The sequence below is a fragment of the Triturus cristatus genome, chromosome 11, assembly GCF_964204655.1.
Source record: "Triturus cristatus chromosome 11, aTriCri1.1, whole genome shotgun sequence".
NCBI lineage: Eukaryota > Metazoa > Chordata > Amphibia > Caudata > Salamandridae > Triturus > Triturus cristatus.
Window position 1 is genome coordinate 413,005,010 of NC_140594.1, and position 22,301 is coordinate 413,027,310.

Consider the following 22,301-nt stretch of genomic DNA (forward strand, 5'->3'; position numbering starts at 1 on the left):
TTGGGAAAGCTACAACTTGAAAAATGCCAACGATTTTTAAGAGCCGCTTACCGTGGAAACGTTTCTAAGCCAGATGGAAATTCGTCTAAGCTTGCTCGGGCAGCACGGACTGATGTCGGGCAGGGACTCTCTCCGAAGGAAAGTGAAACGAACAGTTTGAAAGCACTCAGCTGTTTAAATATCGTTAGGGGGAGTGCACAAACTACGTCGAAAAGTGGCATGTAAGAGGTGGCTAAGGATCACACCAGAAACATCGGACCGGATTTTTCAGGACTGGTAACAAAGGCTGGTCATTAAGAAGTGCACTAACTCTACTATTATTGTGCAGAGGCCCAGAGTGGAACATATCAAGTCGCATAATTTGTAAAAATTCAAAAGATCAAAATAAACATAGCTCAGGTGAAAAATATATAAGGACAATCCAAATGAGATTTGTAAGGGCCCTACAAAGTTACAGGAATATGAGGTTAATGGATCAAAGTGCGAATCAGATCTAGCGTGGGAACTGCGATCAAGGTAAGACAAAATGATGAAGGTAGTCTTCAAAAGGCAGGTAACTCGCAGTATCAAGAGGGTTAAATGATTGCGTTTTCCCAAGGTAATTCCTCGTTTAATCCCTGTGTTTTGGAGTCCAGAAGAAAAATCCAAAACACTTCTCGCTTCTTTCGAATGCGAGCACTGTCGATGCCCTTTTGTGTTCTGACCTTCTCTAAGATGGTCCAACGTAGTTCTTTGTCTGTATGTTTGGACTCCATCCAGTGTTTAACCAATGGGGCTGTAAGGTTGTTGCGCCTGATGTTGGACTTATGTTCCCCTATGCGTGTTTTGCATTCTCTGCCGGTCTCTCCCACATAGGGGATGTCACAGGGGCATAAGATGACATATATGCAGTTCGATGTTTTGCAGTTTGTCATCTCTTTGAGGTTGATTGTTCTACCATTGATTACGAAATTGTCACCAACAATGGCATTGGGACATGCCTGGCAGCTTCCACATTGATAGTGACCCACAATGGGGGTGCTGCCAGTTATGGATCTCTGTGTCGCAATGTTCCGTTCTGGTAGTTTAGCCCTTATCAACATGTTTTTAAGGTTTTTATTCCGTCGGAATGCGAAAAGAGGTTTCGGGATCCTAGTTGTCTGGTTGTCTAGATTGAGCAGATGCCATTGTGAGTTGACAATTTGGCGTATTTTGTGGTTTATGGGGGAGTGTTTGATAACACAAACCAGTTTTTCCATCTCATTTTCTTTCTCTTTGGGGATGAACAGCGTATCCCGATTGTAGTATCTCGCTCTCTTAAGAGCATCCCTAACAAGTCTGTTGGGGTATCCTCTTAGTATGAATTTCTGTTTCATAAGCTCTGAATGAAAGAGATAATCTTTGACTGAAGTACAGTTTCTACGAAGTCGTAGAAACTGACTGAATGGTATACTTGATTTTTGGCTGTTGGGGTGAAAGCTCTTGAAGTGGAGCAGGGTGTTCCTAGCGGTAGGTTTCGTGAAAAGTGATACCTGAAGTTGATGGTTTTCATGTTTGACATAAACATCCAGGAATTCTAGTTTCTCCACACTTCTTTGTGCTGTAAAACGGAGATTGGAGTCTGCTAAATTAATCCAAGAAATGAATTCATTAAGGGATTCTTGGTCACCGCTCCAGACAAAAAATATATCGTCAATGAAGCGTGACCAGTGACGGATGTTCTCGTAGAAGGGGGCCACCTCGTTGTAGATGTTTCGATCCTCGAAGTGCCCCATGTATAGACAGGCGACACTGGGCACACAGGCCGCCCCCATGCTTACTCCCTGTATTTGATGATAAAAATCACCATCAAACTCAAAAAAGTTTTCTTCTAGAACAATTTCCAAACATTGAATCAGAAATGTTTTGTTGTGTAGTGATGTTTCTGATTCGATTTTGTCTTTAACTGTTCTCAGAGCATCTCCTTGTGGGATATTCGAGTATAAGGACTCGATATCCATGGTGACTAAAATTTCTCGTTCAGGATCATACTGTAGGCCCTCTATTTTAGAGATAAAGTGTCCTGTATCCTTGACATAGGATTGGAGCGTGGTGACCAACGGTTGCAGAAACCGATCAATATATTTTGAAAGTGGTTCTGTCGCCGATCCTATAGTGGATACAATGGGTCTCATTGGGGGGTCTTTTTGATTTTTATGAGTTTTAGGAACTCCATAAATAATCGGGATCCGGGTGTGAGTATGAGTAGGGGTAAGATACTCTGCTTCTTTTTCGCATATTTCCCCCCTCTCTACGGCTGATATGACCACCTGAAGGATTCTACGTTTCAGTCTAGGTTCCGGATTGATGTTGATTTTTGAATAATGTCTAGGTGCCCCCAAGAGTGCATGCATTCTATCCTTATAGTCACAAGTGTCAAAAATTACTATGCCTCCCCCTTTATCGCATGGTTTCAATGTGATATCTTTGTTGTTTTTCATGATGGAGAGGGCATTATTTTCTTCCCTAGTGATATTGTTAGTGGGAAAAGGGACAAATGTGGTTATTTTTTCAATCTTGTTCAGGACAGCTTTCTCAAAGAGGTCTACTTCTTTGCCAATTTGATCAATAGTGGGGGTAAAGTTCGATGGTGGTTTAAGACCCGAACGGTTCTCATTGTCATTATATGCATCTCTGTTCTGGAAAAATTTCGTGAGTCTGATTTTACGGAAGAAAGCATGAATGTCTGTCATGAGTTCAAATTTGTTCATCTTAACTGAAGGGACAAAGGATAAACCTTTGGTAAGTAAAGCTTCAGTGGGGTCATCCATCGTGTATGTTGATAAGTTAAACACTGGAATTTTCTCTATGTTCGCCAGTATTGGTTCTGGCGGGTCCTGATGTACCTTTGTGGTTGAGCTGGTTCCTGGTATCTCTGTTGTTGGACTGGTTCCTGATATTGACTTCTCTGATGTGTACCCTGATATTGATTTCGGTATTGGTTTTGAAATCGTGGGCGGAATCCGCCCCTTCGATTCCCTAAAAAACGATTCTCACTCTGATGTCTCTCCGCGTCTGATCTGTATTGGGGGGTTTGATAAGGTGGCCCCTCACTGTCTGAGTCAGTTGTATCTGAAAATGTTATAATGCGTTTGTTGCTCCACTGGGGGTTGGGGTTACCAGTCGGATTGTCATTTGTTGAAGAGTAGAAGTTTTCGGATAGATAAGGATAGGCCTTTTCCTGGGAGAACAGTCTAATATCCTTTCTTAACTTGTCTGTTTTCCTTTTGAGTAGATATTCGCTGAATGAATCTAACTCTATCACGATCTCTTCTAATTTCTTCTTGCCTTCCTCGAGGCCACTTGATGCTTTAAGTTTGTCTTCTAGGTCCGTAGAAACTGTACTTCAGTCAAAGATTATCTCTTTCATTCAGAGCTTATGAAACAGAAATTCATACTAAGAGGATACCCCAACAGACTTGTTAGGGATGCTCTTAAGAGAGCGAGATACTACAATCGGGATACGCTGTTCATCCCCAAAGAGAAAGAAAATGAGATGGAAAAACTGGTTTGTGTTATCAAACACTCCCCCATAAACCACAAAATACGCCAAATTGTCAACTCACAATGGCATCTGCTCAATCTAGACAACCAGACAACTAGGATCCCGAAACCTCTTTTCGCATTCCGACGGAATAAAAACCTTAAAAACATGTTGATAAGGGCTAAACTACCAGAACGGAACATTGCGACACAGAGATCCATAACTGGCAGCACCCCCATTGTGGGTCACTATCAATGTGGAAGCTGCCAGGCATGTCCCAATGCCATTGTTGGTGACAATTTCGTAATCAATGGTAGAACAATCAACCTCAAAGAGATGACAAACTGCAAAACATCGAACTGCATATATGTCATCTTATGCCCCTGTGACATCCCCTATGTGGGAGAGACCGGCAGAGAATGCAAAACACGCATAGGGGAACATAAGTCCAACATCAGGCGCAACAACCTTACAGCCCCATTGGTTAAACACTGGATGGAGTCCAAACATACAGACAAAGAACTACGTTGGACCATCTTAGAGAAGGTCAGAACACAAAAGGGCATCGACAGTGCTCGCATTCGAAAGAAGCGAGAAGTGTTTTGGATTTTTCTTCTGGACTCCAAAACACAGGGATTAAACGAGGAATTACCTTGGGAAAACGCAATCATTTAACCCTCTTGATACTGCGAGTTACTTGCCTTTTGAAGACTACCTTCATCATTTTGTCTTACCTTGATCGCAGTTCCCACGCTAGATCTGATTCGCACTTTGATCCATTAACCTCATATTCCTGTAACTTTGTAGGGCCCTTACAAATCTCATTTGGATTGTCCTTATATATTTTTCACCTGAGCTATGTTTATTTTGATCTTTTGAATTTTTACAAATTATGCGACTTGATATGTTCCACTATGGGCCTCTGAGCAATAATAGTAGAGTTAGTGCACTTCTTAATGACCAGCCTTTGTTACCAGTCCTGAAAAATCCGGTCCGATGTTTCTGGTGTGATCCTTAGCCACCTCTTACATGCCACTTTTCGACGTAGTTTGTGCACTCCCCCTAACGATATTTAAACAGCTGAGTGCTTTCAAACTGTTCGTTTCACTTTCCTTCGGAGAGAGTCCCTGCCCGACATCAGTCCGTGCTGCCCGAGCAAGCTTAGACGAATTTCCATCTGGCTAAGAAACGTTTCCACGGTAAGCGGCTCTTAAAAATCGTTGGCATTTTTCAAGTTGTAGCTTTCCCAAATCCCCTGCACTCTCCGTGAGCGCTAACAGTATCTGTTTTCCGTTTTTGTTTAGAACTCGCAGTAAGCCCACGTTTTTGCCTAACCCACCTGTCTAATCAGAGCTACGTGGCCTCTTCCGTATAGAAAGACCCCCTTGAGGAAGGAGCGCCTTCCATTGTCTGCTCGGCTCGAGTGAGCTTAGACGGGTGTTTCACGGTAAGCGCCTTTAAAAATTGGAGCAACTAGGCAAGTTGAAGCCCTTTTAAATCCCCCGCGCTTTCCGCAAACGCCAACACCTTTTGTCTTTGTTTATTTTTAGATTTCGCAGCAAACCCGCGTTATTGTCCAATCCACATATTCAATTCGAGTTACGTGGTTTTTCCTTTCAAACTATCCAGTCTGGATATTTCCCTATGGTGAGCGATATACTAAAACCGGCGACACTGTGCTAGTAGAGGTGTCTATAAACCCACGTTTTTCTCCTTTTTTCTCTTCTATTTCTTTCTAACACCAATTGTTTTTTTGACTCCCAGATCTTAAGGAATTTCCATATCACTCATCATCCACCCCACTACTTCGAAGTCGCCCTTACGTCTGGCCCAAGCAGCGGAATCAAGTTCTTTCCTTTTATCATCAAGTAGGTAGCTCACCCCAACAATTAAGTTTGTTGTTCGCTATCGGGAGTCTTTTTCAGAACGACTCTACGACAGTGTCTGTACTTCTCTTTCTAGATTCAGAATTTCAACTTACCTGTCTGGAAGCACTCACTAAAGATACTTTGTGACGCACTGATCCCAGGTAGATCCAACCTATTTTTGTGGCTTATGTTATACAGTATCCGTTTATTATAGTCTCCACAACTAAACCAAAATCTCCTCCCATACTTGTTCTTAGATTCAATAACTCCCTTAGAGGACAAGCGTTATTCTATTGCTATTCACGTCCCCTGCAAGAAATTCTGAACTTGTCTTACTGAACCTGAGGACATTTTCCCTGTGTTTATTGGTGAGCATGTATTTGTACCTTATTTCTGAGTCATCTTTTTGCTTTTAGAAATAGGAATGTTAGCAACAACCCTTAACAACTCTTGGGCTCCTGTCATAAACTGTCTTCTTATTGTTTCTTTTACAAACCCCTCTTCATATGTTCTATCTTTCATTTTTTTCACTTATCTGTTTGATGTGTGCAACGTTCTAATACAAACCATGTATCCTGTTCTCAACCACTCAATTGCCTAGACCAGTGCCTATCCAATTTGATGATTGATATGTCTTAGTGCTGAAAATGTTTAATGTAACAATTCAAAATTTGTATACTATGTTCATATTCTGTGTCTATTACCTGATAGGTCCCATGGAAACCGCATTTGAATAATTTCATGCCCTGAAGAAGGTGTTACCCCAGGAAAGGGGGTGTCACACCGAAACGCGCGTCGGCGTCTTGAACTGAATAGTTCTTCACACAGATTCATTACTTTCCATTTTTGGATACTTTTGATTGTATAAATATTCATGTTTAATTTACTATTTGTGTGTTTTCACGCCTTATAAGACTAGCCTACCACATTGGGCCTCTAAATTGTTCACTTTTTTACCCCTTAGGATGTATGTTTTATATGTGATTATGGTGTGATTGAGTATGAATGAGAGTACTGAACAATTTTATATCTTAGGCTTTCCATGGGCATTATTGTTTTGTAGGACCATTTTGTCCTTTGTTCGTTAAATTGTCTTCGCAATATTAATTTGCACACTTATTAAGTAAGTTTTTTTCAATTAATTCGAAAATCAAAACAAAATAAAAAAAAGATAAACATCTTTAATTGTTTTTGCATCATGATTTATACATGGTCTAGATAGAGTGGTTCTTCTCTTTTCAAAAATTGACTTAGATGCAACATTTAAAAGATTATAGGTATAGCAGATCGTTTTGTATTTACTTGTGATGAAGAGTAATACCCAGAAACCAGATGCTTGTTTCTGGTCCTCACTGTGCCACTGGATTCAAGCTAGCCTGGCTGATGAAGAGTAATACCCAGAAACCGGTCCCAGGATGCTTGTTTCCGGTCCAGGGAGGACCTGGCTTGGCAGTCGGTCTGGACTTTTCCCATGAGGCACAGAGTCAAGACTGATTTGCATATGACTGGGTCTAAACTGGGGTGGGATGGTGAACAAAAGAACAATGGATTTAACCCAGATCTCTTGACTGGGGGGGTGAATGTATGATTTATTCAGCATTCCGTCTATCATTTGTTTGCTTAGCATTTTTCGCACTAAGTGGGATGGGTATGCCCAGACGTGGGTCCCTTGCTCACTGTGCCACTGGATTCATGCTAGCCTGGTTGATGAAGGGTAAAACCCAGAAACCGGTCCCAGGATGCTTGTTTCCGGTCCAGGGAGGACCTGGATTGGCAGTTCGGTCTGGACTGTTCCAATGAGGCACATGGTCAAGACTGATTTGCATATGGCTGGGTCTAAACTGGGGTGGCATGGTGAGCAAAAGAACAATGGATTTAACCCAGATCTCTTGACTGGGGGGCGAATGTATGATTTCTTCAGCATTCCGTCCATCATTTGTTTGCGTAGCACTCCTCACAAGCATTCCGTACCCACCGCCCACTTTCCCCTGGCACCGCACAGCACCCCGTCCACCCTTCCCAGTTACCTCACACTGCTTCCCTGGCATCTTACAAGTACGCCATAGCCTGCCATCTCGTAGCTCGCAGACCCCCGTATCTCCATCCTCCTTGACCTCCCGCCTTCTTCTGGCACCTCACACAACCCCACCATCTCCTGGGCCCCCACTCTCTGACAGTACAACAATAGACAGTCCTCCTCCTGGAAGCTCACACAATCACTATAGGACCTACTGTCATGATTGCATGAGCGTCGGCACAAGCCGCGAAGAAACCTGGATAAACTACATTTCCCAGGTGGCCCTGCTGATGCGCGCATTACGTGACGTCCCGCACGCACCGGAAACAAATAAAAGCCAAGACACCCATGGGGGCGGTGCCAATGATTCTCATGAACTTCGGTCCTGTTCATCGGCCTGTGCACTCTCCGTTTCCAGCTATTCTTCCGAGTTCCCTACCGCGAGGTGAGTGACGAGGTGTGTCCTACCCATTTGTGGCGTCCCCGGATTCCTGGGGCAACGATCGGCCGGCGCACGCTCCGCTGCTCCTCCGCAGCGAACGCTGACGTGCCCCACTCCCGCCTCCCGCCCACGGATTTCCGGGCCGTCATCCTTCCAGGTGCGCGCTCCTCTGCTCTCTTCGGAACACCGAGCATAGAGTCGAAGCGCGAGCACCACGAGGGGTGGCCCTCCGACAAGCCCTGTGGTATCGGTCCAATCTCCGGGGGTGAGAGATCCCCGCAACCTCAGCGCTCCTCCGCCCAAGGATTTCCGGGTGTAGAGTGGCAGTGCTAACTAGTGCCTCGGTGGGAGAGAGAGATCCCCACAAAACTTAGCGCTCCTCCGCCCAAGGATTTCCGGGTGTAGAGTGGCAGCGCTAACAACCCTGTGTACTTGCGTCTCAGGTTAGCCTCTCCCTCGACCCTTGCCGTCTCGTGAGTTCAACGGGACACGAGGAAGAGGACTACTATACCCAGACCCCATCAGCCAAGGAGAACAGCCTCCCAGTGAGAGTAACTGGGCCAAGGCATTATTACCAGTCAGGGGGAGGATGGAGCATCAGGTAATAGGGGGAAAACACGCGACGAAGGGCTGGCACATGAGGGGGAGATAGATGAACCTGACCCGTTTCTGACCTATCTGCTTGTTTCCTTTCAGGTCTCTCTCCCTGCAGTCCCTACCCTTCCTTCCCTCGCCCACCTGTCTCCAGAGTCCGTGTGTATTATACATATCCCGGACTGGGGACGGATGGGAGGTGGACCATACCTAGCATCAGCGTCATCCCGAGGAGAGGATCAAAGGAGCCCGTGACACCTACCACCTCATCCTGGCACATCACACAGCACCATCTGCCCTTGGCGCAGGCCACCCCACCCAAACCTAAAACTATGCACTCGTGGCCTCGGTACTCAAAAAAACAACTCCTTCGCCACCTTACTGTACCACATTCAACACCCATTCGCAACGCACCTCCTGTCACCTCTTCACTATTTTCCCCTCTGCCTCCCATTACAGCACAAACAATCGCTGCCTCCTAGAAGTTAGTGTAATCCCTATAATACCCACCACGTCTTGTAATTTAATAATTTCCATGGATGTCACATCATCGTATCCCCCAATACAACATTGGATGCCATGCCTTCTCTTGACAGCTTGCACTTTCTGTAGTACCTCGTTCTTACACACTTTTACTTCCTTCAGTCTAGCACACCACAAACTGTCCACTGATATCTCCTTGCACCATATGCTATGTCATGAGGATTTGTATAGTGCAATTACCACCCAAGGGGTATCCAGGTTCTGAAGTAGATGAGTAGGCCGATCAGACTCCTAGTTTAATAGCAAGGTCTTCAGTTTCTTGTGGAACTCGAGTAGGAATGAGGAGGTCCTGGTGTGATGTGGAAGATCACACCAGGAGTTTGTGGCGATGTAGGAACAGTAGCGTCCTGATTTGCTCTGCTGATGCAGGGTATTTGCTCAAGGTGGTGTGGTTGTTTATCTGGGACATGATTTTACATGGGAGGTTGTCTGTGAGGGAGAGGATGCGCTGATTGTCTGTGAGGGAGAGGATGCGCTGAGTGTCGTCTGTGTAGGAGACAATGTTGATTCAGTGAGGTCTTATGAAATAGGGGAGTGGCATCATGTCTGTCAGACAGTATCTTTATTTTGGCCTAAAAGAGCAAGATAAATACATAATATATAAAAGCCATGTAGACTTTGAAGAGGGGAAGGCTCAGCGAATATCCATGAGGGACTTCCCAAATAAGGTTCTTGAGAGTGTAGGACAGGAGCCTGACTCGCTGGGTCCTGTTGGAGAGAAAAGAGGTTAGCCATCTCAGGACGGGTCCACGTAATTTTTGGTTGTGTTGCAGAGGAGGGTGGTGTGGGAGATGGTGTTGAAGGATGCAGAGAAGTAGAGTAGTATGAGTGCTGTGGTTTCTCCTTCGTCCATTATGGTCCGGATGTCGTCATTTAGTGCGATTAGAGCATTCTCCATGCTGTGGTTGTTGCAGGATCCAGGCTGTGAGATGAGCTGTCGGTGGTGTTGTTCAAAATGGTTGGAGAGCTGTTTATTCACAGCTTTCTCAACAACTTTGGATAGGAAAGGCAGGAGTGAGAAGGGTTTGTAGTTGCTGAGCTGTTTTGGTTCTGCAGTGGGCTTTTTCAGGTGAGCTGTGATTTCTGCATATTTCCAGTTGTCCTGGGAGGTTCCGCTTTGGATGGAGGTGTTGAGGATCGTGGTGAGGTAGAAGCTGATCAGGGTTCCTCCTAGGTTGTAGATATGGTGGGGACAGAGTCAATGGGGGCCTCAGAGTAATTGTTCTCACAATTTCAGCGGTGTCTTCTTGGGTGAGGGGTTTCCAGTTTGTGATCCGGCGGTACAATTTAGTGGTGGTGGGGAGCGGAGTTCTTGTGCCTTGAATTGGGGGTCTAAGATGATGTAGATATTGAGAATTTGGTTGTTAAAGAAATCTGAGAGGTTGTTGCTGAGGTCTTGCGAAGGAGAGCTAAAGTTGATTATGTGTTTTGTTTATGGGTCTTTATTTTTTTAATCTATCACAATGTGTAAATACGATCATAACAATTGTATCTATAAGGGTTTGACCATTGAAATATTGGAGAAAATATAAAATAAAAATGAATAAATGTAAATAAATTAAAAAATGAATGGAATCATTTATTTTTAATAACAATACAAAAACAAATCAGCTTTATGTTCTGCAACACTTGAAAGTCTGAGTTTCTAACTATGCATACATGTACATATGGGACTTTATATAATACAACGTAATATCTCTTTATTATCTCCCATATACCTGTATACCTTTGTATGTAGTTATGTATCTATATATTTATTACTTTACGCCTACTGTTGAGAAAAGAAAAAACTTAAACTCTCTCCGATTCACTACTCTGTCTCATCTTATACCTCTTTCAATATATCCTCTACCTCCACTCTCTGACTCATCCCAGACTTTATTGTACTATTATGACCTCCCTAATAACCCTTTCTACACCCTTCCCTCCTCTAACTCATCCCAAACCGCATAGTACTACTATAATTTTGCAAATATCACTTTCTAGACTCTTCCCTCCTGTGACTCATCCCAAACCTCATTTTACTACTATGATCTTCTAAATAACACTTTCTAAACTCTTCCCTCCCTTAACTCATTCCAAACCGCATAGTACTACTATAATCTTGCAAATATCACTTTCTAGACTCTTCCCTCCTCTATCCCTCCTGTGACTCATCCCAAACCTCGTTTTACTACTATGATCTTCTAAATAACGCTTTCTAGACTCTTCCCTCCTTTGACACATCCCAAACCTCATTTTACTACTATGATCTTCTAAATAACACTTTCTAGACTCTTCCCTCCTCTAGCTCTCCTTTATCCTTTTCAATCAAACTAACAGACTAACAAGTCCACTCCTCGAATTACCAACTTTTATTTCCCTATACAAATCCACCTTGGGTTCCGGAGGAGCGTGCTACCAGCCAAAAAGCACTTCAATGCCGCATCAGGGGTAGTAAGTGCTATATAAATACAATTACAGTCTTCTTGTGTTTGCCCCTCCCCAGGAGGATGGATGTATTACTAGTGTCCATCCACAGCTTAGTTTTCAAGTGCACAATTTTCTTTTTGTTTAAGCAATCTGCAGGAATGCATGTGTCTTCCAGTTGTCTCCCTCATATATTTCTCTCACCCATCCACGATGCACCAGTGTTCCCTTCTCTCCCTTTGTATGCCTACTCCACTTCCCCACATTGCTTTCTCACCCTTGTGCTTCTCCCCACCAGCTCCATGTCACTCGTTTTTGCCAGTTTTCTCCTCATCTAGCCTGATGCCCCACTTTGCTTTCTCTGTGTATCCTTCCCACATGCCACACATGGCTTCCGCCAACCCATCCGCACATGTTGTTTCTGCTCCCATTCTAGTGTAATACGTCTGCCCTCAGACCACTGTGTTATTTCAGTCCCCACCTTGGAGCATTGAGAAAGCTGTGCACTGACAAAACCAATAAGTCCCAAAGTCAAGACTATTGCCTTTGCCAATGCTTCGTTAGACTGCAGTAGTCTATCTTAAACTGTGTGTAATGCATTTTTAGCTAATTCCTACCAGACTGCCAAAGCTATCTGCAAAAGAGATATTGTGAGCTTACAATTGGCTTACAGCCTACCTATTGCTTACCATTGTTTGGCTTTATTGTCACTCATATTTGCTTGCTTCTTATTCAGTGGTTTTCCTTGTTACACCTTGTCCATATTGTGTTTGTCCCTCCACTAGAGTATAGCCTTTTTAGCATTCTTTTGCTTGGGTGACCTGAACCTTTCCGCGGCTCACTTTAAGAAAACGAAAAAAGAACGATTGATTGACAGAATGCAGAACAATGTCATACATTCACCCCAGTACAGAGATCTGGGCCTAAATCCATCGTTTTTTTGCTCCCCATGTCATTCCAGTTTGAACCCAGCCATTTGCAAATCAGTCTTGCCCCTGCGCCCAATGGGAACAGTCCAGCCCAAACTGCCAGGTCAGGTCCTCCCTGGACTGGAAACAAGCATCCTAGGATAGGGGTTTCACCACTCATCAGCCAGGATAGCTTGACTGCAGTGGCATGGAGAGCACAGAACCACGTCTGGGCATACCCATCCCACTCGGGGTGAGAAATGCAAAAAGAACAATTGATGGACAGAATGCAGAACAAGGTCGTACATTCACCCCAGTACAGAGATCGGGGCCTAAATCCATAGTTTTTTTGCTCCCCATGCCATTCCAGTACCCATCCATATGCAAATCAGTCTTGATCCTGCGCCCAATGCGAACAGTCCAGCCCAAACTGCCAGGCCAGGTCCTCCCTGGACTGGAAACAAGCATCCTAGGATAGGGGTTGCACCACTCATCAGCCAGGATAGCTTGACTCCAGTGGCATGGAGAGCACGCGAACCACGTCTGGGCATACCCGTCCCACCCGGGGTGAGAAATTCAAAAAGAACAATTGATGGACAGAATGCAGATGGGTATGCCCAGACATGGGTCCCATGCTCACTGCACCACTGGATTCAAGCTAGCCTGGCTGATGAAGGGTGCTGCCCTGAAACCGGTCCCAGGATGCTTGTTTCCGGTCCAGGGCACACCTGGCTTGGCAGTTCGGGCTGGACTATTCCCGCAAAGAACAGGGTCAAGACTGATTTGCATATGGCTGGGCCCAAACTGGGGTGGTGTGGTGAGAAAAATAATGATGGATTTTACCCAGATCCTTGTGACTGGGGTGAATGTTTGCATTATCCAGCATTCCGTCCATCAATTGTTTCTTTCTCTTTCACTTTAACCCCTTCCATGCGCATGACGGAACCACACCGTCATGAGCCACGGGCGGCATGTGCTCATGATGGCATGGTTTCGTCATGCTGTGGCCGCTCCGCCCACGCGGCACTGATTCCCCGCCTGTGCGGGCGAAATAACGAGTGGGCGGAGTCGTGACGGAACCACGCCGTCATGAGCACAGCTCGCCCGTGACTCATGACGGCATGGTTCCGTCGCGAGCATGGCGGCGCCGAGCTCACCCCCCCAGCGCCGCGGCGGAATTAGCGCCGCAGCGAAGGAGTTAAGAAAACTTCTTGTTTCTTTTTGGTAAAGCACTTCATGAATGAGTGCATGTGTTTTTCAGCTCTATCTCAGACAAAATCTGAGAGTTCAGAATCTTTCAGCCTTTCTCCCACCATATCTCATGCTACTGTGCTACGTGTTACTCTCTCCATTATGTGCTTCACTTTGTGAAACAACACCTGATCCTGCACTGTTTTGCTTTCTCCCTCCTGAGCTATCCACCTCTAAACCTCCCCACTAGCGTTGTTCCATGTTGCTTTGGCCCTTGTGTATTTGTCCCCCAAAAAACACTCACGAGTTCCTTGCTGCTCTCTCCCTGCTTCCCCGATTTGTGTTGCTCTGTCCCTCATATGCTCCCCAACCCACAAAATATTCAGACTGTTGTCCTCCATGTTGCTCTCTCCCTCATATTCTTTCCTCCCGCAAACCTCCAAGCTTTGTGTTGCTATCTCCTTTGTGTGCTTCCCTTCTTCATTGATCTCTCCCTCGTGTGCTTATTCCCCCAGAAAACACCATACACCACTCCATCTTGCTTTTTTCTTCATGTGTTTCACCCTGCAATGCCCTATACTCAATTGCTATCCATGTTGTTCCTTGGGCGTCGATTCACCAAACTAACACGGGTAGTGTAAGTGACATCACACACTCTTTGGTGTTAAGGACATCACAGAAAGTGACATCATATGACTCAGAATCTTCTTAGAATGTGATGTCACATGACCTTAAATCTGATAGCATGACGATAATTGACTTCGAGGAAGTTCCATAATAACTGCATGATTAATAAAACACAGATGAATGTCTATTTCAGATACTATCTAAAGTATGCGGCTGACATGATCTTTCAGTGGTGGGGGGGTTCCTATAAATTTGCTGACAAGCCTTTGGATCTGAAAGGGCACTTATTCAATATTCAAGTCCTCCTTTCTTGGTGTGCCACACCAATGGAACCTAGCTTCCAGGAGCCGACCACCATTTTTCCAAAATGTGCACCATATCAAGAATATCGTTGTCAAAAGTATGGGGGGAAAATACATTGTTTACCATAATATCGCGATCCTAAACTTATAATGGTAATTACAAAAATATCTGAAAAAAATATAGTTGACACTCATCAAATAATAGACAAAAATATAAATACAATAATATAAATAGAATTTAATGTAGTAAATGTTAAATAATTTATGATATAATTTTAATATAATGTAAATTAAATATACTCCACTAATGTTTAAGACTATAAATATATATCCACAACAGAAGAAGCTCTTTCTGGGAACAATGACCCAAAAGCAGTGGTGCCTGATGCCAGCGGAGTGTGCCGTCTCCGACTCAAAATCCTTCACAAATCCAAGTCAGTTGATGCACACTCAGAACATAATCATCAGAGCAAACTAAAGTTCTTTAACTTATGACCTCTGTACGTGTTTGGACCGTCATGCGATCTCCATCACATGAGATGCAACAGGAAGTGCTGCAGATTATACAAACATTCATGAACATTAACAAAGGACAATGCAACATAATGCAGGCACATTGCGGCGGCCAGGATGGAATGTCTAAAAGCGGTTGTAAATTTGTGCACTAATAAAATTCACGAGGCGCACAGAGTTGTAAAATCATTCATTTACTCACTCACTCTAACTCTCAGTCATACATTTTCACCCAGTCACACTCACTTGCACTCAGTCTTACGCTTACTCATTCTCACTCACAGTTATGCTCACCACTGTCACTCATTCATACTTTTACACTCCCTCACAGAGTTGGCCTAACGGCTAGGGCGCTCGACCTCGGACCTGGGTTCAAGTCTCGGTAATGACGCTGAACATCTTGTGATTCTGGGCAAATCACTTAATCTCCCCGTGCCTAACAAAGAATGAATGTGTGTCCTAATGTAACGTAACTGGTGCTATGTAAAGCGCTCTGATACCTGATTGGATTCGGGTCAAGTTCGTGCTATACAAAAAAATAAAAAATAAACTCTGTTATCAATCACTCTCACTTATTTAGTCATTTTCACTCTTTCGTTCACTCTCACTGACTTACTCATGCAAACTTACTAACAACTAATCTCACTCATACTACCTGGCATGAACTCTCACTGACTCCCTCACACACACATGCTCACACATTCAGACACTGAAGCTCACATATGCACACATTGTCTCACACACACAGGCTCACCTGCAAGTATGGACATAACATACATTTCAACACATTTGTACTCATTTTAGCTTCCAGCTAATATCTAGTTTGAGTTCCTGATATTCCATTGTTCTTGCAAATAGTGAAAAATACATTATTCACTATCAGGCTAATAAAATTGGGTTAAAAACAAGGAGATGGGAGTCCCAAATGCCCTGCCCATATTGGTGAGCTGCCCCTGAGTCATTGGCACTGACTTTGCCACTTTTGAGGCCAAGGGTCTCAAAGGCAGTGCCAGCGGTCGCAAGGTGCAAACACAGGGTTACATCTGCGACTACTGTTGACCCCTAAAAGACGTCCATGTGGTGCTCCCTCCATCATTTGCCCCACTGGAAAACGCCACCCATGATACATGTTGCTCTCTCACTCGTGAGTGCTTTCCCCCAGGCAAAACCCTCTCCGCTTCCCCAAACAGCATTTACAAGTCAAGTAGGTTCAAAAGAACTATTCGCTTTTCCAATTTTTCTTTAAAGTGTGACAGCCTATGTTAGACTGTGCGTAACAATGCATTGCCCACCACGCCCTCGCCGCCGTCCCCCGCATCCGAAGAGCGACTACAGGAGGAAGGTCCTTCTCCTACCTGGCCGCCAAGACCTGGAACTCCCTCCCGACCGACCTGCGCCTGACCCAAGACCACCTCTCCTTCAGGAAGAAGCTGAAGACCTGGCTGTTCGAGCAGTAGCGGCACCCCCCCCCCCAGCGCCTTGAGACCCTACGGGTATGTAGCGCGCTCTAGAAATGTCTTTGATTGATTGATTGATTGATTGATTTGTTTAACTAGCATTTATTTTTCCTTTAAGTTGTGTGTTTTATACTTCATATGTAGTTACCTTTAGGCGAAAGAACAACAAAATACTTACAGGGCGATTTGTTCTTGTTAGCTATGCGTCTGACCCCGCCCCACACTCACTAACCCTGGCCCCATCTTACTCAGCCTGAAAATTCCCACACTTTTGAAAGAATTTCGTCTGCTGAATATAATTCAACAAAAACATTTCAAGAACTTAAATGCGATCCCAAAATATCTGTTCCAATTAAACCCGCCAACAAAATCCCACCAGTTTATCGGTAAACTTCACCAACAAAAAGTGCCAGATTTGATGAGTAGTTACTGTCGCCTGTGACCTGCAATCCAGATGATTCAACGCGGCCCTTTGTGTTCGACCCTAAGGGCTTTTAAGGGGGATCCTGCTATCCAGTGAATGCGGATAGAACAGGCAAGTACTCCCATTGAACACTTTTTGTGTGAAGGAATGTTTGATGGCTCATTGTTTTTCATGGAGATCTCCAAAAATGAGTTAAAAAAATTGCTATCAAGATTTTAAGGTACCCACGAAGTATGTAGTTGACATCACAGACAGTGACGCTATATATGGTTAAGGTGAATGAAACATTTTTATGCTAGCACACCTTCACTCTTCTCACTCATAAAGCCATGCCTACACGCAGTCCCAAGTTTGCCGCAGCAGATTTGAAGTATACTTCACAAACCTCAGCACAACTACAAGATACTATCCACATAGACCATTCTATAAAACACACACTGTGGAGAGAGCAGGAGGGGCGTGGCCAGCGCGAGCACGTGCTCTGGAGATGAGCTACTGCGACTAACACCAGCAAAGGTGGCCTGCATCATTCCTTCGCCGCGCAGCACTGCCCACCGAGCGAAGCTGCGTTTGAATGCTCGCTGGTGGCGCTATTGGGAAACCGAACTTTTAAACCTTGATGCCTGTGAGATTTTAGCTGATTTGTTGTTTTAACATCTTTTAGCTTTTAACCATTTTATTTTACTGTAGTATTTCATGTTACTTGGCACCTGCATTTTTATGAACTTTCTTACTTCCTGTGTCGAGGAAGCCACTTCGCCGGTTAGCGGTCTAGTTGCATGGGAGGGACTTAAAAGGAGCACGCTGCCGCGCCCGCGCGCAGCGGGCGCGCCGCAGTCGCGCCGAAGGCGCGCCCAAGGCAAGCCCGTCTGCGCCCGTCCGCGCTCAGGCCGGGCACAGGGCCATACCCCCTAGCCCTCCCCCGCCGGTTAGGAGAATCGCTTACTCGGGTAACGATATGCTTAGGTGGGACTATGCTGACAAGGGAATACACTGTCATAAACTGTCTCCAGCTTCCCTTTACGGAACGGATAAGATCTTAGACAGAAATGACAGGAACCCCATATGCAAGGATTGTCTCACCCAGTTGCCTAGGCTATTAAACCTCCCTATCAAACAAACTGTTTACACTCAGGCTCCAGACAACGGTTTTGGAGGGGACACTCTGAAATGTTCTTTATTTAATGCTAGATCGCTAGTAAAACATTCGGAGGAATGCGCTCTCCTGTTGGAGGAAAAGAATATTAATCTGGCATTTATTACTGAGACATGGCTGGAGACTTCGTCGGGTCCTGACCTGGTGAAAGCTACTCCTTTTGGCTACCGGTGCTATTCACTGGACCGAACTCATAAAAGAGGCGGAGGGCTCGCAGTAATATATCATGACTCACTGACCCCCCATTTTCTTCCTGTCCAAGTCCTAGGATGTGAAGCTTTGTCTTTCAAGATCTTCTCAGTTTCCTATAAACCTTTGAAAGGGACTCTTATCTATCGCCCTCCTGGAGGGAAAAATGACTTTTTAAACTCACTAAGTCTGATGCTTGAAGATGGTTTGAGCCAACAAACTTTCATGGTACTCGGAGACTTCAATTTCCATTTGGAAAAAACTGAAGATCCAGACACAGCCAGATTGAACAACATTATGGCCTTAGACGGTCTCAAACAACTGGTCTCTTCTCCCACTCACTCGAAAGGGCATACCCTAGATGGGGTATTCTCCAACAACTGTGATCTGACCAACATCTCTGTCTTTCCGATCACCTGGTCCGACCATTTTGTAGTCGCTTTCGAAGTTAACCATGTGAGAGGGGGCTCCGAACATAAGAAGGAAATCACTACTAGGGCTTGGGGTAAGCTAGATGTTAAACACCTGGAATCTACTCTCATTGATTCAATGTACACTGCCCCACAAGATCCTGATGCAGCGACTGGCTGCTACAACAGTTGGATCAATGACGCCTGTCTCAAATTAGTTCCCCCTAAAAAAATGGATTCCAAAAAGGGCACTATCTACTGCCCCTTGGTACTCTGGTGAACTTAGGGACAAAAAATTATTATGCACGCGGGCCGAAAAAATATGGCGGAAGAACTACGATTTGGCTGACAGAGTAGAATTCAAACTTACCATTTCCAGATACAAACAATCCCTCCTGTTAGCCAAGAAGGAATATTTTTCTTCGCAGATCATGAAAGCTAAATCAGACACTAAGGAGCTTTTCAAAACAGTAATTAAACTGTCCAACCCCAGGACGCCTAACGGTCCTATTGCCCTGGATTTTTGCAAAATCATAGCCACTTTTTTTAAAGTCAAAAGTGGAAACTATCTTTCTTTCACTCTCAGAACAGATAGATAAAACCTATGACAATTCTAGTTCTAAAATCTCGCACCCTTCAGATAGTACCTTTGATCATTTCCTACCTCTGAATTTTGAGGACACCAATAAACTTATGACCAATATCAAATCAGGCGCTCCCTCTGATCCTTGCCCCACCTGGATTATCAAGCAGATCGCGGGCACTATCTGTAGTGTCTTGACTCCCCTGTTTAATGATATGTTCCGTACTGGAACTTTTCCCAGCTCTTGGAAAAAAGCATCAGTACTTCCACTTCTAAAAAAACAGTCCTTGGACCCTACAGATCCAACTAACTATCGCCCTATCTCCAGACTTCCTCTCCCTGCTAAGATAGTAGAAAAATCCATGAATAGGCAACTTAGCGATTTCCTTCTGGATAACAACTCCCTGGATCACTCCCAATTTGGTTTTAGAGCCCATCACAGCACGGAACTGGCTCTTCTTAAATCCACAGAGGAGATTAGAGAGGTGATGGACAAGGGAGGAAGTGCGATGCTGATTCTATTAGATTTGTCTGCAGCCTTCGATACCGTTCACCATAGGGTATTGATGAACAGGCTTTCTGAGATAGGGATAGGTGGTCAGGCATGGAATCTGCTGCACTCCTTTCTGAAGGACAGATCTCAAACTGTCGAATTCAACAGAGATATCTCCGAACCTTTTTCCCTCCCTTGCGGGGTTCCGCAGGGCTCATCCCTTAGCCCCACATTATTTAATATTTATGTGGCACCTGTGGCGGGTATCATCAGATCATATGGGTTCCAGCTTACCTCCTATGCTGACGACACTCAAATTGTGCTGTCTGTGATGGAAGGAACCGAAAAGGAAACAGGGGTTCGTTTTTCGGACTGTATGGGATCCATCTCCAGGTGGATGTCGGCTAACTGCCTCAAATTGAACTCAGCCAAAACAGAGGTTATGAGATTTGGTAATAACCCTCGGATGTGGACACCCGACTGGTGGCCGGACATGCTTGGCCCATGTCCCACTCCCTGCAAAAAAGTTAAAAACTTGGGTGTGATGATGGATGACAAACTTATGTTGGGGGACCAGGTGAGCAAGGTGACATCTGGATGCTCCTTGGTCCTCAGAATGATTAGAAAAATTAGACCATACCTTCCGATGGGATGCCTCAGAACAGTGGTGACAGCACTTATACTATCACGTCTTGATTATTGCAACAGCCTGTACGTTAATATGCAGATACAACATCTAAATCGCTTACAGGTTATTCAAAATGCTGCCGCCAGATTGCTGACTCGGACCCCTAGGACTGTATCAGTCAAGGACAAATTACAGAAGCTGCACTGGCTCCCTATTCGTCTGAGAGCGCGTTTCAAGGCTGCGTGTATTGTGTTTAGGGCTCTGAACGGGATCGGTCCAGAGTTCTTAAGACAAAAGTTTTTCTGGTACGCTCCTAGTAGAACTCTCAGATCCACCGAGGCCAAACTAGTACAAACACCCCGATTTAAAAAAGCCAATTGGGGAGGCAGAAGCTTTGTACATAATGCTTCCAATATCTGGAATGAACTCCCATTTATGTTAAGAAGCTCCACTGAGTTCGGCTTTTTCAGAAAACTTCTCAAGACTTGGTTTTTCTCACAGTTCTAGTTTCTTGTTATGGTTAGTTGGCAGTGCTTAGCGCCAGGACACCGCAAGGTAATCGTGCGCTTTATAAGCTATAATAACATAACATAACATAAAAATATGAAGCATGAGGTTAAGATAGCTGGTGGATCCTGGCGACACGCAACTGTAACAGAGAAGCGAACTGAGTGGTGGATGTGTGGAACCGGCAAAGCACCAGCCATCATGCGAATAGGTGAGGCAAAGCCAGAGGCCTCACATGTGGAATGGACCTGCAGCTGGAGGAAGGGTGATGGCGTGAGCCTCTGGAGGTGCACTGGTGTGAAGGAATACGTTTTTCATGGGGCAGAGGACTCAGGTGGGCGACGTCTTCACATGCCTCTTGGAAACCCCCCAGTGGGTAACAGACCATTGAGAGAGAAGAGGACGTATTGAGTGGCTGAAACACAAAAGGCGTTGGCGAGATCTGTGCTTCGGCTCTGATGAGGCAAGACAGGGCTTTAGGATCAGCCTTATGGAGGACTCGCGTGGGACAAACCGGGGAGATTGTAATTAGGTAGGATGACCCAGCTTCACTAACGAAGAGGGAATTAATGAGCTGCTTCTCGACTCTCCAGGGCACCCTTAGTGACACTTTGGCAACCCAACTTCAAACACTAAAATCGGAAATGACTGTGGCCATACCTGACCTAGGGAAGGACATACAGGCATATGTGATCAAGTGAACATCAACAAAGAAAATGTCTCAACTCGACACCGATCTGAGTATCTGTGTCCGGTATGAGAGCTTATATGAGAGAGTTAAAAGATAGGGTCAATGATTTGGAGGACATATGGTGATGAGACTACCCAAGACTGAAAAATGTGAGGAAACAGGCTGAAAGAAATGATGTTGCGGGCTCTCGCAATATTGTATTCCATAATGGGCTCCAGGAACCCGGTGAGTTCAAAATTGGCATAGCGAGGGCACATAGAGTGGGTACTCCAAGAGACTCATTGAGGCCCCACTCCAGAGACATTCTTGCTAGGCTATCATCCTCATCGCTCAAGGACAGCATACTTTGCACAGCCAGAAGAGCGGAATCAATAGAATTTAGAGACTCTGATATTGAAATATTCAAATATCTCCCTCTGAGTAGCCTCAACAAGAGAAGAGAATAGATACCAATAACAACCAAGATCAGGAAAAGACAAATCAAATATTGGTGGACCTTTCCATTTGTACAATGGTTCCAACTAGATTTGAAGAATCACATTGTATGTGTTCTGGAGGCGGCACGCGTGCTCTTGGGTCTTTCAGAAAAGAACCAAGTGAAGATAAGAACTGAGAACATGGCCACTTCGTGGTCAGTTGAGGGAAGATTCAAAATGTTCCATAATAACCAAAGAAGAGGCAACAAGAACCTTCCCAAACTCTTAAACTTGGAAGATGGTGGGATTGTGCTGTAAGGGGAAACATATTTCTCCCACTGATTGATTCTTTATATGTTCTGTTGCTCTCTTGACTTCTCTTGTTCAGCAAGATAAGCTGTGAGTGTTGGTTATATTATACATTATCTGTA